The sequence below is a fragment of the Chiloscyllium plagiosum genome, unplaced genomic scaffold (assembly GCF_037043375.1).
Source record: "Chiloscyllium plagiosum isolate Xiang-an unplaced genomic scaffold, Cpla_swu_hap1 HiC_scaffold_23, whole genome shotgun sequence".
Classification (NCBI taxonomy): Eukaryota; Metazoa; Chordata; class Chondrichthyes; order Orectolobiformes; family Hemiscylliidae; genus Chiloscyllium; species Chiloscyllium plagiosum.
In genome coordinates, this window is record NW_028270161.1 from 52,305,596 (window position 1) to 52,323,021 (window position 17,426).

Genomic DNA, 17,426 nt, shown 5'->3' on the forward strand with positions numbered 1-17,426 from the left:
TTTTCCTCCAGGCGTCATGTTGCCATGGTCTGGCGATGGAGGAGGTCAAGGACCTGCATGTCCTTGGCGGAGTGGGAGGGGGAGTTAAAGTGTTCAGCCACAGGGCGGTTGAGTTGGTTGGTGCGGATGTCCCAGAGGTGTCCTCTGAAACGTTCCGCAAGTAGGCGGCCTGTCTCCCCAATGTAGAGGAGGCTACATCGGATGCAGTAGATGCAGTAAATGATGTGTATGGAGGTGCAGGTAAATTTGTGACGGATATGGAATGATCCCTTGGGGCCTTGGAGAGAAGTGAGGGGGGAGGTGTGGGCCCAAGTTTTGCATTTCTTGCAGTTGCAGGGGAAGGTGACGGGAATGGAGGTTGGGTTGGTGAGGGGTGTGGACCTGACAAGTGAGTCGCAGAGGGAGTGGTCTTTCCAGAACGCTGATAGGGGAGGGGAGGGAAATATATCCTTAGTGGTGGGGTCTGTTTGGAGGTGGCGGAAATGACGAAGGATGATACGGTGTATCTGGAGGTTGGTGGGTGGGGTGGTAGATGAGGACCAGTGGGGTTCAGTCCTGGTAGCGATTGGAAGGGTGGGGTTCAAGGGCGGAGGAGCAGGAAGTGGAGGAGATGCGGTGGAGAGCATCGTCAACCACGTCTGAGGGGAAATTGCGGTCTTTGTAGAAGAGGCCATCTGGGTTGTTCGGTATTGGAATTGGTCCTTCTGGGAGCAGATACAGCGGAGGCGAAGCAATTGGGAATATGGGATGGCGTTTTTACAGGGGGCAGGGTGGGAGGAGGTGTAATCTAGGTAGCTGTGGGAGTTGGTCGGTTTATAACATGGATATTCACTATATACCGACCGACTCCCACAGCTACCTAGATTACACCTCCTCCCACCCTGCCCCCTGTAAAAACACCATCCCATATTCCCAATTCCTTCCCTACTGCCGCATCTGCTCCCAGAAGGACCAATTCCAATACCGAACAACCCAGATGGCCTCTTCTTCAAAGACCGCAATTTCCCCTCAGACGTGGTTGACAATGCTCTCCACCGCATCTCCTCCACTCCCCGTACCTCCGCCCTTGAACCCCGCCCCTCCAATCGCTACCAGGACTGAACCCCACTGGTCCTCACCTAACACCCCACCAACCTCCAGATACATCGTATCATCCTTCGTCATTTCCGCCACCTCCAAACAGACCCCACCACTAAGGATATATTTCCCTCCCCTCCCCTATCAGCGTTCCGGAAAGACCACTCCCTCCGCGACTCCCTCGTCAGGGCCACATCCCCCACCAACCCAACTTCCACTCCCGGCACCTTCCCTTGCAACCGTAAGAAATGCAAAACTTGGGCCCACACCTCCCCCCTCACTTCCCTCCAAGGCCCCAAGGGATCCTTCCATATCCGTCACAAATTCATCTGCACCTCCACACACATCACGACGTCTTGAGGAAGAACGCCTCATCTTCTGCCTAGGAAACCTCCAACCACAAGGGATGAATACAGATTTCTCCAACTTCCTCATTTCCCCTCCCCCCACCTTATCTCAGTCCCAACCCTCGGACTCAGCACCGCCTTCTTGACCTGCAACCTTCTTCCTGACCTCTCCGCCCCCACCCCTCTCCGGCCTATCACCCTCATCTTAACCTCCTTCTACCTATCGCATTCCCAACGCCCATCCCCCAAGTCCCTCCTCCCTACCTTTTATCTTAGCCTGCTTGGCACACCCTCCTCATTCCTGAAGAAGGGCTTACGCCTGAAATGTCGATTCTCTTGCTCCTTGGATGCTGCCTGACCTGCTGCGCTTTTCCAGCAACACATTTTTCAGCTCCCAACTCCTGTACTCAATACTCTGACTGATAAAAGAAAGCATACCACTATCCTATCTACCTGCAAGTCTACTTTCAAGGAGCTATGAACCTTGCACTCCAAGGTCTCTTTGTTCAGCAGCACTCCCTGGGATCTTACCATTAAGTGTATAAGTCCCGCTAAGATTTGCTTTCCCAAAATGCAGCAGCTCGCGTTTATCTAAATTGAACTCCATCTGGCACTTCTCAGCCCATTGACCCATCTGATCAAGATCCCACTGTAATCTAAGGTAACCTTCTTTGCTGTCCATTACACCTCCAATTTTGGTGTCATCTGCAAACTTACAACTATATCTCTTATGCTCACATCCAAATCATTTATGTAAATAATGAAAAGTATTGGACCCAGAACCAAACCTTGTGGCACTCTACTGGTCACAGGCCTCCAGTCAGCAAAACAACCCTCCCACCACTACCCTCTGACTTCTACCTTTGAGCCAGTTCTGTACCCAAATGGCTAGTTCTGTCTGTATTCCATGAGATCTAACCTTGCTAACCAGTTTCCCATGGGGAACCTTATCGAACGCCTTACTGAAGTCCATATAGATCACGTCCACTGCTCTACCCTCATCAATCCTCTTTGCTACTTCTTCGAAAAACTCAATCAAGTTTGTGAGACATGATTTCCCACGCACAAAGCCATGTTGACTATCCCTAATCAGTCCTTGCCTTTCCAAATACATGTACATCCTGTCCGTCAGGATTCCCTCCAACAACTTGCCCACCACCGACGTCTAGCTCACCGGTCTATAGTTCCCTGGCTTGTCTTTACCACCCTTCTTAAACAGTGGCACCAGGTTAGTCAAACTCAAGTTTTCAGGCACCTTACCTGTGACTATCGATGATACAAATATCTCAGCAAAAGGCCCAGCAATCACTTCTCTAGCTTCCCACAGAGTTCTCAGGTACACCTGATCAGGTCCTGGGGATTTATCCACTTTTATGCGTTTCAAGACATCCAGCACTTCCTCGTCTGTAATATTGACATTTTTCAAGATATCACTATCTATTTCCCTACAGTCTATATCTTCCATGTCCTTCTTCACAGGAAACACTGATGTTCTCCCTTGCCTTGTTAGTCCTCCCAAAATCAAGAATTTCGCACTTTTCAGGGTTAAACTCCATCTGACCAGTCTGTTTCTATCTTCCTGTCATCTGAAGCTAAGAACATCTGCAACCCTTACCTGGTCTGCTGTAATTGTGACTCTCGAGTAACGACATTGCAATTGACACTTCACTTCCTTCTGGATAATTAGGGATGGGCAATAAATGCTGAATAAGCCAGTGACATCCATATCCCATGAATGAATAATCAAAAAAGACTATGTTTGTCCTCATTCAATAAAGTTACAGGCAACATTTCAATGTCTGCTTGAGAACGAGGGCCATTTTAGAGCATTGTATGTGGAAAAGTGTAAATATATTTCAAAATGTATGACCTTGGAAAGTTACGAACAAATAAAAGCAATGATTACATCTGAAATTTTAACTTGTCGACTGAGATTGCTCATAAACTCTCCTTGTTTACATACTCGCCTTTACTAGATTAAACATCATTCACAAATTCAATTTGACTGTCCTATCTCATAAACTTGAGTGCTTCACAGATAATGTAAAATAATCTGCTCAGTCTATCTGGATGCTCAAAGTTTGGGAGAAGATTTGTAGCTCGGGTGCTTGTTGTTGTGGTTCTGTTCACCGAGCTGGGAATTTGTGTTGCAGGTGTTTCGTCCCCTGTCTAGGTGACATCCTCAGTGCTTGGGAGTCTCCTGTGAAGCGCTTCTGTGATCTTTCCTCCAGCATTTATAGTGGTTTGAATCTGTCGCTTCCGGTTGTCAGTTCCAGCTGTCCGCTGCAGTGGTCGGTATATTGGGTCCAGGTCGATGTGCTTATTGATTGAATTTGTGGATGAGTGCCATGCCTCTAGGAATTCCCTGGCTGTTCTCTGTTTGGCTTGTCCTAGAATAGTAGTGTTGTATACAAAATAGTAGTGTACAAAATCCCATGCAAAGACTGCACAAAACACTACATAGGACAAACAGGAAGACAGCTAACGATCCGCATCCATGAACACCAACTAGCCACGAAATGACACGACCAGCTATCCTTAGTAGCCATACACGCAGATGACAAGCAACATGAATTCGACTGGGACAACGCTACTATTATAGGACAAGCCAAACAGAGAACAGCCAGGGAATTCCTAGAGGCATGGCACTCATCCACAGATTCAATCAATAAGCACATCGATCTGGACCCAATATACCGGCCACTGCAGTGGACAGCTGGAACTGACAACCGGAAGCGACAGATTCAAACCACTACAAATGCCGGAGGAAAGATCACAGAAGTGCTTCACAAGAGGCTCCCAAGCACTGAGGATGTCACCTAGACAGGGGACGAAATGTCTGCAACATAAATTCCCAGCTCGGTGAACAGAACCACAACTATCTGGATGTTTCCAAAGATGGCATAAATGTATTTCCTTCTAATTAATATGCAATATAAAACAGTACAGCGCAGGAACAGAACATTGTGCCAAACATGGTGCCAAATTAAACTACTCCCTTCTGCCTGCCCTTCTGTCCATATCCCTCCATTCCTTGCATATTCATGTGTTTATCTAAAAGTTCCTTAAACACCCCTATCATAGCTCCCTCTGCACCTGGCAGTGCATTTCAGATTACTACCACTCTCTGTGTAAAAAACATGCCCCTCGCATCTCCTTTGAACTTTCCCTCTCTCACCTTAAATGTCTGCCCTCTAGTTTTACACGTTTCAACTCTAGGGAAAAATCTTCTGACCGTCAACCCTATCTATACATCTCATCATTTTATAAACTTCTGTCAAGTCTCCTCTCAGCCTTCACTGTTCCGGAGAAAACAACCTGAGAAAGGTATGCTGGTCTGCACGTTGTTGGCCTACCTAGCACAGTAATTATTCTTGTCTTGTTTTCACTTTGTGGAATTGTAGAACAGATGCACACCATTTGACCCATCATGTCCGTCCTAGCTCTCTACTGGCATTCGGTTAATCCCACTCATTGGCCATTTGCCCATAACAATGTAATTATTTCTTTTCAGATGCTCAGTCCCTTTTCGAAACCATAGTCGAATCAGCCTCCATGAGATTTCCGAGCCATTTAGTTCTGATCCTGAATGCTTACTGTGAGACTACGTTTTCCATCATGTCACTGTCGGTTCTTTTGCCAGTCATCTTAAACTTGTGCTGTCTGGTTCTCAACTGTTCCACTAATGGGAACAGTTACTGTCTGTATACCCTGTCTAGACTCTTGATTCTGCATTGCTGCGTCAAATCTCCTCTCAGACTCCTCCAGAGAAACAATCCCGGCTTCTCTAGTCTGTTCACATAAGGTACAATTACAGCATTTAAAAGGCATCTGAATGGCTATATGAATAGGAAGGGTTTAGAGGGATATGGGCCGGGTGCTGGCAAATGGGACTAGATTAGGTTAGGATAACTGGTCAGCATGGACAAGTTGGACCAAAGAGTCTGTTTCCATGCTGCACGTCTCTATGACTCTATAACTCAAGTCTCCCAGTTCCAGGAAACCTTCCCATAAACCCTTTCTGCACCAGCTCTGAAGCCATTGCATTAAAGAGAGGGGGAGGTAAACGAGGTAATTATGAATGGCAGGCCATGGCGGAAGAGAAGCTGAAAAACGTGAGAAGGAGATTCAGAGGGTGGCAGAGAATGGGAAGGCTGTGCTGAAAGCAAACCATGTGCCGTGCTGTGTCCTGACGAAGGATGCTGACCTGAAACATCGGATGTCATGCTCCCTTGTCCGATGCTGTCTGACCTGCTGTGATTGTACAGCTCCACATTTTATTGACCGATGTGATGTGATAATGGACCGGAGAATGGCTGAATATGGGTTAGCTGTGCTAAACGCAATCAGTGTCATTACAGGATGGTGTGTGTGTGTGTGTGTGTGTGTGTGTGCTGAGCCTTGCTTGAACACTGCAGCAGGGAACACAGTGGTCTGGTAAAGTGGCTGGTGACTGGAAGCTTTGGGACCTTTTTACAGCCTATGAGCTCTGGGGTCCTGATCACTGCTTGTGCGAGCATAGACTTTAGAAAGATCATTATTATCTGTCTGTTGTCTTCATCAGTAAAGAATTAGCCAAGTGTAAGGAATTGAAGGGGAGAGACATCAGGGCTAATTGCAGTAATGAAAGTAGGGAATGCAAGCATAAAGCTATTGTATGTGACCTCCCCCCAGCACTGAAAGAACATTTATTTGAACAAGGCTTGCCATTAATATCTTGGAGCAATCGTTCACCCAGCTCCTTCCTCTGTCATGAATGAGATAACAGACTGTGCACATTCTACATCTCCCACATTCCCACGTTCTACCCCTGTGCACAGTTACCTGACGAAGAAGCAGAGCTTGGAAAACTTATACTTTCAAATAAACCTGTTGGACTTTGTCCACCCCAATCCAACACTGGCCTTGCCATATCATGGCTACCTCTCCGATGTAAGAGGCGATTGGGTTAGATGTCCAGCCATCTATTCAAAGGCTGAATTAAGTTGTTAGCATAACATATCAGACAGTGTATTTGTCACATGACACAGAACATGGTATAACTTCACACACTGTCATGATACACACTGCAAATTGTTTCTGTAACCACCAGAACTATGTCACATCAGGCACTAAAGATACCAGTGAAGATAACACACTAAGGGATGCCTCTGTAGTAAGTGTATATAAGATAAACATTTGGACAGGATGGTAATGATAGTAATGTACCCAACCATTAGGAACTCATCCTCACCACCAACTTCATTCAGAGTCATGGAGATGTACAGCGCGGAAACAGACTCTTTGGTCCAACTTGTCCATGCCGACAAGACATCCCAACCTAATCTAGTTCCGTTTGCCAGCACTTGGCCCATATCCCACCACACCCTTCCTATTCATGTACCCATCCAGATGCCTTTTAAATGTTGTAATTCTACCAGCCACCACCACTTCCTCTGGCAGCTCATTTTATACATGCCCCTGAGGTCCCTTTTAAATCTTTCCCCTCTCACCCTAAACCTATGCCCTCTAGTTCTGGATTCCCCCACCCCAGGCAAAAAACCTTGTCTATTTACCCTATCCACACCCCTCATGATTTTATAAACCTCCATAAAGTCACCCCTCAGCCTCCGACAGTCCAGGGAAAACAGCCCCAGCCTATTCAGCCGCCCCCTATAGCTAAACCCTCCAACCCTGGCAACATCCTTGTAAATCTTATCTGAACTCTTTTCAAGTTTCACAACATCCTTCCTATAGCAGGGAGACCAGAATTGCATGCATTATCCAATAGTGGCCTAACCAATGCCCTGTACAGCCACAACATGACCTCCCAACTCCTATACTCGATGCACTGACCAATAAAGGAAAGCATACCAAACGCCTTCTTCACTATCCTATCTACCTGCGATTCCACTTTCAAGGAGCTGTGAGCCTGCACTCCATGTTCTCTTTGTTCAGCAACACTCTCCAGGACCTTACCATTAAGTGTATAAGTTCTGGTCTGATTTGCCTTGCCAAAATGCAGCACTTCACATTTTTCTAAATTCAATTCCAATGCTACTCCTCAACCCATTGGTCCATCTGATCAAGATCCCATTGTACTCTGAGATAACTCTCTTCACTGTGCACTACATCTCCAATTTCCAAACTGGATCAAGGAGCTGCAGTTATCAATATACTCTCTTTAATGAACATTTACAGAAGAGTTAGCATATATTTCATTGAAGGAGGAAAAGGGGTGGGTGGTCCTAATAAGTATGATTACTTTTAGATATGGTATATGGACAACAACTTGCATTCATGCATTTTTTTTACCCTTTGGTTGGATATGGGTACCACAGACAAGGTCAGCTTTTGGCATCCACCCTTAAATGCCCTTGAATTGAAAGGCAGGCACATAAGAGTCAACCACATCACTGGATCTAGACCAGATGAATCAGATAGGTTGTTTGAACAATTCCTGAACTTTCATAGGCCCTGTGAGTTTCAGTTCCAAACTGAAAGTCAGTTATTCAGTTATGGATTGAATTTAAATTCCACCAGCTGCAACGATGAGGATTTGAGTCCATGTGCCCAGAGCATTAAGCTGGATCCCTATGCCATTGTCTTGCTAAAGGCATTGCATTTTTAATGGTGTAAAGTGTCTCAATGTGTTTCACAGGGGTGATAGCAAAGACAGCGAGCTGCAAAAGGAGTCATTTGAACTGGTGAGGTTGGATTGAAGGTGGCAAGGAGGAAGTGAGAGGAGTAAAGAGAAAGGTTCTTTTAGGTTAGGGGATTTCAAGAATGTGGGACCTAGGTATGCCCGTGGTGATGCGATGAAAATCAGGATGTGGAAGACACCAGGATCGAAGAAATAAAGCTGAAGAAGATTCCAATCATAGGGATTTAGTTTTATGACAGTGCTCAATTCTATTTAATTTCTTTTAAATTTGATTTCCGTTTTGTTTAAGAAAGCAAATATCCGAGTGAAGCTTCCAATAGAATAGTGCTTTCAGAATATCTATTTTAACCTGTTACCGATTTAACGTTGAGGTTTTCAGAGCTGATTTCACTGTTTTAAAACATCTACCTCTGATCGTTTATCATTCGAAACAGAATGCTCTAACAAGCAGAGGGTCCCAGTAACAAAGCCCTGAATTGCACTTGGATTGCCAAAGGAGATACTGATGGTGCAGGAAGTGACTGTCTCAGCAGTGACCTGCATTATAAAGCAAGCAAAGCTGTTTAAGATCACCCTAACACAGCCTGACAGCTGTTACGTAAATAACTCCAGCAGATATTTATTTAACTGAACATTATAAAATGCAATGCAATTTCATGAAATCAACATTCTGTCCCAAACAAAATAAAGGTTGAATTTGACCCAGTGAGGGAAGCTTTCTTGTGGTTGGAGTCATATTTGGCACACAGGAAGATGTTCAGGGTTAGTTAAGGTCAGTCAGCAGTGTCCGAGGTCACTTGCATTGAAGTTATTCATTCACCTTCAGCTTTTTTATCAGCAACTTTGCTTTCTCGTGAGCTAAGGTATGGGATAACTAGTGAGTGACTGTGGAATTGTTACCCTCCTGTCACATCTCTGGTAATGAAGTAGCCCCTGGTGTACAGCAGGGCCTTGTCAGGTTACAATACAACATGATGGCAGGTCATTCAGCCCCAAATTATGACATGGTGGCTCAGTGGTCAGCACTGCTGCCTCTTAGCACCAGAGGATTGATTCCAACCTCGGGCGACTGTCTGTGTGGAGTTTGCACATTCTCCCTATGTCAGCATGGGTTTCTTCCCACAGTTCAAAGACGTGGACGTTAGGACGTTATGGGCTAAATTGCCCATAATGTGCAGACTAGGTGGATTATCCATGGGAAATGCAGGATTACAGGGATGGCTTGGTCTTTGGAGGGCCAAAGTGAACTCAATGGGCTGAACGGCCTGCTACCACACTGTAGGAATTCAATGACTCTAACCTGAGAACATTATGGCCTTACCCTTCTGTAGTGTTGATTGTCATGTTTTATTAATGTGAATGCCTCGATCTTTCTAATTGTCCATATTTCAAAAATGTAGGTAAGACTTTCTTTGGTGTAATATCTACTGGCTTTTATGCATATTTCACTTTTGCTGTTTGATGTGTTACTATTAATCCAAACCATTATCTCATCAACATCTTCCACCTTCCAGCACTCTTCTCCCCCAGTAAAAAATAACATATCCTCAAGGTGAACAAAGCACAGACTCAACCAATCTAGGTTCAAACCCAAATTTCAAACATTTGTAAAGATGCCGTAAATGTGTAACAAGCCGAAAGAATGGTGGGGAAACTCAGCAGTTCTGGCAGCATCTGTGGAGAGAGAGAGAGAGAGAGAAAGGGAGTTTCTTCAGTTTTGAAGAAGAGTCAAAATTGGACGCAAAATGTTGATTGTTGTTTCTATCTCCGTAGATGAGTTGAGTTTCTCCGGCACTCTGTGGCTAGTTTCACCCTCCAGTCCCTGACTGACCATTCACCTGAAGTTTACCCTGATAGCCCATGAATGTTTCACTGACTGTGTACTTTTTGTCAGATCTGAGTATTGGTATCAGGGCTATTGTCTTTGGCCTGCGCACTCGGCAACAACACTTTTGTCACATCTCGTAACCCATAAGATTTAGCTGTTAGAGTTAAATTGACACTGACTGATATCTGAGATGAAAGGGTTATCATTTGAGGAAAGGTTATAGAGTCATACGGAATGGAAGCAGACCCTTTGGTTGAAGTAGTCCACGCTGAACATAATCCCAAACTAAACTCTTCCCACCTGCCTGCTCCTTGCTCATATCCCTCCAAACCTTTCCTATTCACGTATTTATACAAGAGTCTTTTAAATATTGTAATTGTACCCACATCCACCACTTCCTAAGGAACTTCATTCCACATGTGAACCACCCTCTATGTAAAAAAAAGTGCCCCTCCCTCATGTCTTATTTTAACTCTCTCTCCTCACCCCTTAAAAATGTGCCCCCTAGCCTTGAAATCCCCCATTCTAGGGAAGACACCTACCATTAACCCTATCTATACCCCTCGTAATTTTAAATACTACTGTAAGGTCACCTCTCAACCTCCCACCTCCAATGAAAAAAGTCCCAGTCTGTCCAGCCTATTTTTATAATTCAAAACGTTCGTACCTTGCAACAGCCTGGTAAATCTCTTCTGAACACTTGCAAGCTTAATAATATCCTCCCTATAACTGGTTGACCAGAACTGGACAGAATGTTCCAGAAGACGCCTCACTGATATCCTGTGCAACCTCAACATGACTTCCCAACTCTTATACTTAAAGGACTGAGCCATGAAGGCAAGAGTGTTAAATGCCTTTTTAGCTTCCTACCTATACGTGGTGCAAACTTCAAAGAATTATGTACCTGTGCCACAGGTCCCTTTGTTCGACAACACTTCCCAAGGCCCTATTATTAATTGTATAAACTTATTTCATTTGTTGTGCCAAAATGCAATACTGCCCATTTGTCCAGATTGAACTCCATCTGCCATCTTCCAGCTCTACGACCCATTTGCTCAAGATCCCTTTGTAATCCTAGAAAACCTGCTTCACTGTCGACAATGCCACCAATTTTGGTGTCGTCTGCAAATTTACTAACCATGCCTTCTATATTCACATCCAAATTATTTCTATAAATAATAAACAAGAGAGGATCCAGAACTGATCCTTGTGGAACACCGCTGGTCACAGGCCTCCAGTCTAGTTGGAAACATTGCACCTGTAACCACAGGGGTTTAGAAGAATGACAGGAATCCTATTGAATCATGTGAAATCCTGCGGGATGTGACAGTATGGCTTCTGTAAGGATGCTCTCCTGTGTGGAAGAGATTAATACCAGGAGTCACAATTTAAAGTCAAGAGGGATCTCCAAATTAAGGCAGGAACGAGATGTGTTTGTCCCCCTGTAAACACTGACACATTCCCCACAGGAGACCTCCCTGTAAACACTGACACATTCCCCACAGGAGCCCCACTGTAAACACAGACACATTCCCCACAGGAGTCCCCTGTAAACACTGACACATTCCGGACAGGAGCCCCCTGTAAACACTGACACATTCCTGACAGGAGCCCCCTGTAAACACTGACACATTCCCCCCAGGAACCCCCTGTAAACACTGACACATTCCCCACTGGAGCCCCCTGTAAACACTGACACATTCCCCCCAGGAACCCCCTGTAAACACTGACACATTCCCCACAGGAGCCCCCTGTAAACACTGACACATTGCCCCCAGGAGCCCCCTGTAAACACTGACACATTCCTGACAGGAGCCCCCTGTAAACACTGACACATTGCCCCCAGGAGCCCCCTGTAAACACTGACACATTCCCCACTGGAGCCCTCTGTAAACACTGACACATTCCCCACAGGAGCTTCTTGTAAACACTGACACATTCCCCACAGGAGCGGTCTGTAAACACTGACACCTTCCCCACAGGAGCCCCCTGTAAACACTGACACCTTCCCCACAGGAGCCCCCTGTAAACACTGACACATTCCCCCCAGGAACCCCCTGTAAACACTGACGCATTCCCCGCAGGAGCCCTCTGTAAACACTGACACATTCCCCACAGGGGCCCTCAGTAAACACTGACACATTCCCCACGGAGCCCCACTGTAAACACTGACACATTCCCCACAGGAGCCCTCTGTAAACACTGACACATTCCCCCCAGGAGCCCCCTGTAAACACTGACACATTCCCCACAGGAGCCCCACTGTAAACACTGACACATTGCCCACTGTAGCCCCCTGTAAACACTGACACATTCCCCCCAGGAGCCCTCTGTAAACACTGACACATTCCCCACAGGAGCCCCTTGTAAACACTGACACATTCCCCACAGGGGCCCTCAGTAAACACTGACACATTCCCCACAGGAGCCCCACTGTAAACACTGACACATTGCCCACTGTAGCCCCCTGTAAACACTGACACATTCCTGACAGGAGCCCCCTGTAAACACTGACACATTCCCCCAGGAGCCCTCTGTAAACACTGACACATTCCCCCCAGGGCCCCCTGTAAACACTGACACATTCCCCCCAGGAGCCCTCTGTAAACACTGACACATTCCCCCCAGGGCCCCCTGTAAACACTGACACATTCCCCCCAGGAGCCCTCTGTAAACACTGACACATTCCCCACAGGAGCCCCTTGTAAACACTGACACATTCCCCACAGGAGCCCCCTGTAAACACTGACACATTCCCCACAGGAGCCCTCTGTAAACACTGACACATTCCCCACATGAGCCCCCTGTAAACACTGACACATTGCCCCCAGGGCCCCCTGTAAACATTGACACATTCCCCACAGGAGCTCCTTGTAAACACTGACACATACCCCCCAGGGCCCCCTGTAAACATTGACACATTCTCCACAGGAGCCCCCTGTAAACACTGACACATTCCCCACAGGAGCCCCTTGTAAACACTGACACATTCCCCACAGGAGCCCCACTGTAAACACTGACACATCCCCACAGGAGTCCTCTGTAAACACTGACACATTCCCGACAGGAGCCTCCTGTAAACACTGAGACATTCCCTACAGGAGCCCTCTGTAAACACTGACACATTCCTCCCAGGATCCCCCTGTAAACACTGACACATTCCCCACAGGGGCCCTCAGTAAACACTGACACATTCCCCACGGAGCCCCACTGTAAACACTGACACATTCCCCACAGGAGCCCCACTGTAAACACTGACACATTCCCCACAGGAGCCCTCTGTAAACACAGACACATTCCCCACAGGAGCCCCTTGTAAACACTGACACATTCCCCACAGGGGCCCTCTGTAAACACTGACACATTCCCCACAGGAGCCCCCTGTAAACACTGACACATTCCCCACAGGAGCTCCTTGTAAACACTGACACATTCCCCCCAGGACCCCCTGTAAACACTGACACATTCCCCACAGGAGCCCCACTGTAAACACTGACACATCCCCACAGGAGTCCTCTGTAAACACTGACACATTCCCCACAGGAGCCTCCTGTAAACACTGACACATTCCCAACAGGAGCCCTCTGTAAACACTGACACATTCCCCCCAGGAGCCCCCTGTAAACACTGACACATTCCCCCCAGGATCCCCCTGTAAACACTGACACATTCCCCACAGGAGCCCTCTGTAAACACAGACACATTCCCCACAGGAGCCCCTTGTAAACACTGACACATTCCCCACAGGGGCCCTCAGTAAACACTGACACATTCCCCACAGGAGCCCCCTGTAAACATGGACACATTCCCCACAGGAGCCCCCTGTAAACACTGACACATTCCCCACATGAGCCCCCTGTAAACACTGACACATTCCCCACAGGAGCTCCTTGTAAACACTGACACATTCCCCCCAGGACCCCCTGTAAACATTGACACATTCTCCACAGGAGCCCTCTGTAAACACTGACACATTCCCCCCAGGAGCCCCCTGTAAACACTGACACATTCCCCCCAGGAGCCCCCTGTAAACACTGACACATTTCCCACAGGAGCCCCCTGTAAACACTGACACATTCCCCACAGGAGCCCCCCGTAAACACTGACACATTCCCCCCAGGACCCCCCTGTAAACAGTGACACATACCTCCCAGGAGCCCCACTGTAAACACTGACACATTCCCCACAGGAGTCCTCTGTAAACACTGACACATTCCCCACAGGAGCCTCCTGTAAACACTGACACATTCCCTACAGGAGCCCTCTGTAAACACTGACACATTCCCCCCCAGGAGCCCATTGTAAACACTGACACATTCCCCCCAGGATCCCCCTGTAAACACTGACACATTCTCCACAGGAGCCCCCTGTAAACACTGACACATTCCCCACAGGAGCGGTCTGTAAACACTGACACATTCCCCCCAGGAGCTCCTTGTAAACAGTGACACATTCCCCACAGGAGCGGTCTGTAAACACTGACACATTCCCCACAGGAGCGGTCTGTAAACACTGACACATTCCCCCCAGGAGTCCCCTGTAAACACTGACACATTCCCCCAGGAGCCCCCTGTAAACACTGACACATTCCGGACAGGAGCCCCCTGTAAACACTGACACATTCCCCCCAGGAGCCCCTTGCTAACATTGACACATTCCCCCCAGGAGCCTCCTGTAAACATTGACACATTCCCCCCAGGAGCCCCCTGTAAACATTGACACAATCCCCCCAGGAGCCCCTTGTAAACACTGATACATTGCCCACTGGAGCCCCCTGTAAACGCTGACACATTCCCCACAGGAGCCCCCTGTAAACACTGACACATTCCCCACAGGAGCTTCTTGTAAACACTGACACATTCCCCACAGGAGCCCCCTGTAAACACTGACACATTCCCCACTGGAGCCCCCTGTAAACACTGACACATTCCCCACAGGAGCCCCCTGTAAACACTGACACATTGCCCACTGGAGCCCCCTGTAAACACTGACACATTCCCCACTGGAGCCCCGTGCAATCACTGACACATTCCCCACAGGAGCTCCTTGTAAACACTGACACATTCCCCACAGCAGCCCCCTATAAACACTGGCACATTCCCCCCAGGTGCCCCCCTATAAACACTCACACATTCCCTACAGGAGCTCCTTGTAAACACTTAGAATTTCCCCACAGGAGCCCCCCTAAAAACACTGACACATTCCCCCCAGGAGCCTCCCTATAAACACTGACACATTCCCCCCAGGAGCCCCCCTATAAACACTCACACATTCCAAACAGGAGCCCCGTGTAAACACTGACACATTCCCCACATAAACCCCCCTGTAAACACTGACACATTCCCCCCAGGGGCCCCCTGTAAACACTGACACATTCCCCACAGGAGCCCCTTGTAAACGCTGACACATTCCCCACAGGGGCCCTCAGTAAACACTGACACATTCCCCACAGGAGTCCCCTGTAAACACTGTCACATTCCCCACAGGAGCCCCACTGTAAACACTGGCACATTCCCCACAGGAGCCCCACTGTAAACACTGACACATTCCCCACAGGAGACCCCTGTAAACACTGTCACATTCCCCACAGGAGCCCCACTGTAAACACTAACACATTCCCCACAGGAGTCCTCTGTAAACACTGTTACATTCCTCACAGGAACCCCCTGTAAACACTGACACATTCCCCACAGGAGTCCTCTGTAAACACTGTCACATTCCCCACAGCAACCCCCTGTAAACACTGACACATTCCCCACAGGTGCCCCCTGTAAACACTGACACATTCCTGACAGGAGCCCCTTGTAAACACTGACACATTCCCCCAGGAGCCCCTTGTAAACACTGACACATTCCCCACAGGACCCCCCTCTAAACACTGACACATTCCCCACAGGAGCCCCTTGGAAACACTGACACATTCCCCACAGGTGCCGTCTGTAAACACTGTCACTTTCCCCACAGGAGCCCCTTGGAAACATTGACACATTCCCCCAGGAGCCCCTTGGAAACACTGACACATTCCCCACACACCCCACTCTAAACACTGACACATTCCCCACAGGAGCCCCTTGGAAACACTGACACATTCCCCACAGGAGCCCCCTGTAAACACTGACATATTCCCCACAGGAGCCCCCCTATTAACACTGACATATTCCCCACAGGAGCCCCCTGTAAACACTGACACATTCCCACAGGAGTGTTCTGTAAATATTGACACATTCCCTTGGATTGTGTAGCTTCTTGAGTGTTGAAATGGCACTCTTTCAGGGAAGTGAAGAGTATTCCATCACATGTCTGTATGATGGAAAAGATGTGCGAAGTTACTCTTTGCAGAATTCCCAGCCTCTCACCATCTGATGTAACTGCAATATCTGTATGGCTGATCCAGATTAGTTTCTTAGATTTTGATTTTGGGGCATTCAGAAAATGTCATTGGATGTCAAGTTGAGATGGTTATATTCTCTGTTGTTGGCGCTCGTCATTGCCTGTGTGGTGTGGGTGAGTATTAACTTTTACTCATCAGCTTAAGCCTGAATGTTGTCCAAGTCTTGTTGCACATGGGCACTGACTGCTCCAGTATCTGATGGGCTGCAAATGGAACTGATGACTGTGCCATTGGTGAACAAACCCATTTCTGACCTAATTATTTAGGGAAGGTCTTTAATGAAGCATCTGAAGATGGTTGGCTGAGGACCTCCTCCTGAGATATCTTTACATTTATATTGTACTTTTCACATAAATATTCATCTCCAGATGATTCACAAATAAAGGAATGGGCATGTCACGGCTAGCACTGGAATTAGGGAGAGCTCAGTTGTTGAAACGAAAGAAATTACTGAGAGGAGAATGGGATTCTAGAGATCAGGCTTAGGATGACTCTGGATGTGGAATGACAGGGGAGTGGGATGACTGATGGATGAAAGATCACTATCGAAGGGTACAGGAGGTGCATTAGATTAGATTAGATTAGATTACAGTGTGGAAACAGGCCCTTCGGCCCAACAAGTCCACACCGACCCGCCGAAGCGAAACCCACCCATACCCCCACATTTACCCCTTACCTAACACTACGGGCAATTTAGTATGGCTAATTCACCTAACCTGCACATCTTTGGACTGTGGGAGGAAACCGGAGCACCCGGAGGAAACCCACGCAGACACGGGGAGAACGTGCAAACTCCACACAGTCAGTCGCCTGAGTCGGGAATTGAACCCGGGTCTCTGGCGCTGCGAGGCAGCAGTGCTAACCCATTAGCCCACAGGCACAAAAGGATTTAGATTAACACAAGGATTTTAAATTCAATACATTGAGGAAGTAACGCTGTGACACATTGTTGGCTAAAGTGTGGATTTGTACCTGTGATTCCACATTATCCTGGTGTGTTTTCTTAGCTCTACAAACTGAAGAGAACATCAGACTCTTAATTACAGGAATGGAATCACATTTGCACCTCTTCTTAATCGAGTGACATTGGCAAAGCTTTCAAATGTATCCCCTGCTCATTCTTTAGGAATGTAATAATCT

At 47.4% G+C, this 17,426-nt stretch overlaps 1 protein-coding gene across 4 annotated transcripts in view; it reads left to right on the top strand.

Annotated features, from left to right (window-relative positions):
* pde3a (phosphodiesterase 3A, cGMP-inhibited) overlaps positions 1-17,426 on the top strand; it is a 494,444-nt gene that overhangs the window by 393,157 nt on the left and 83,861 nt on the right. The window lies entirely within an intron of this gene.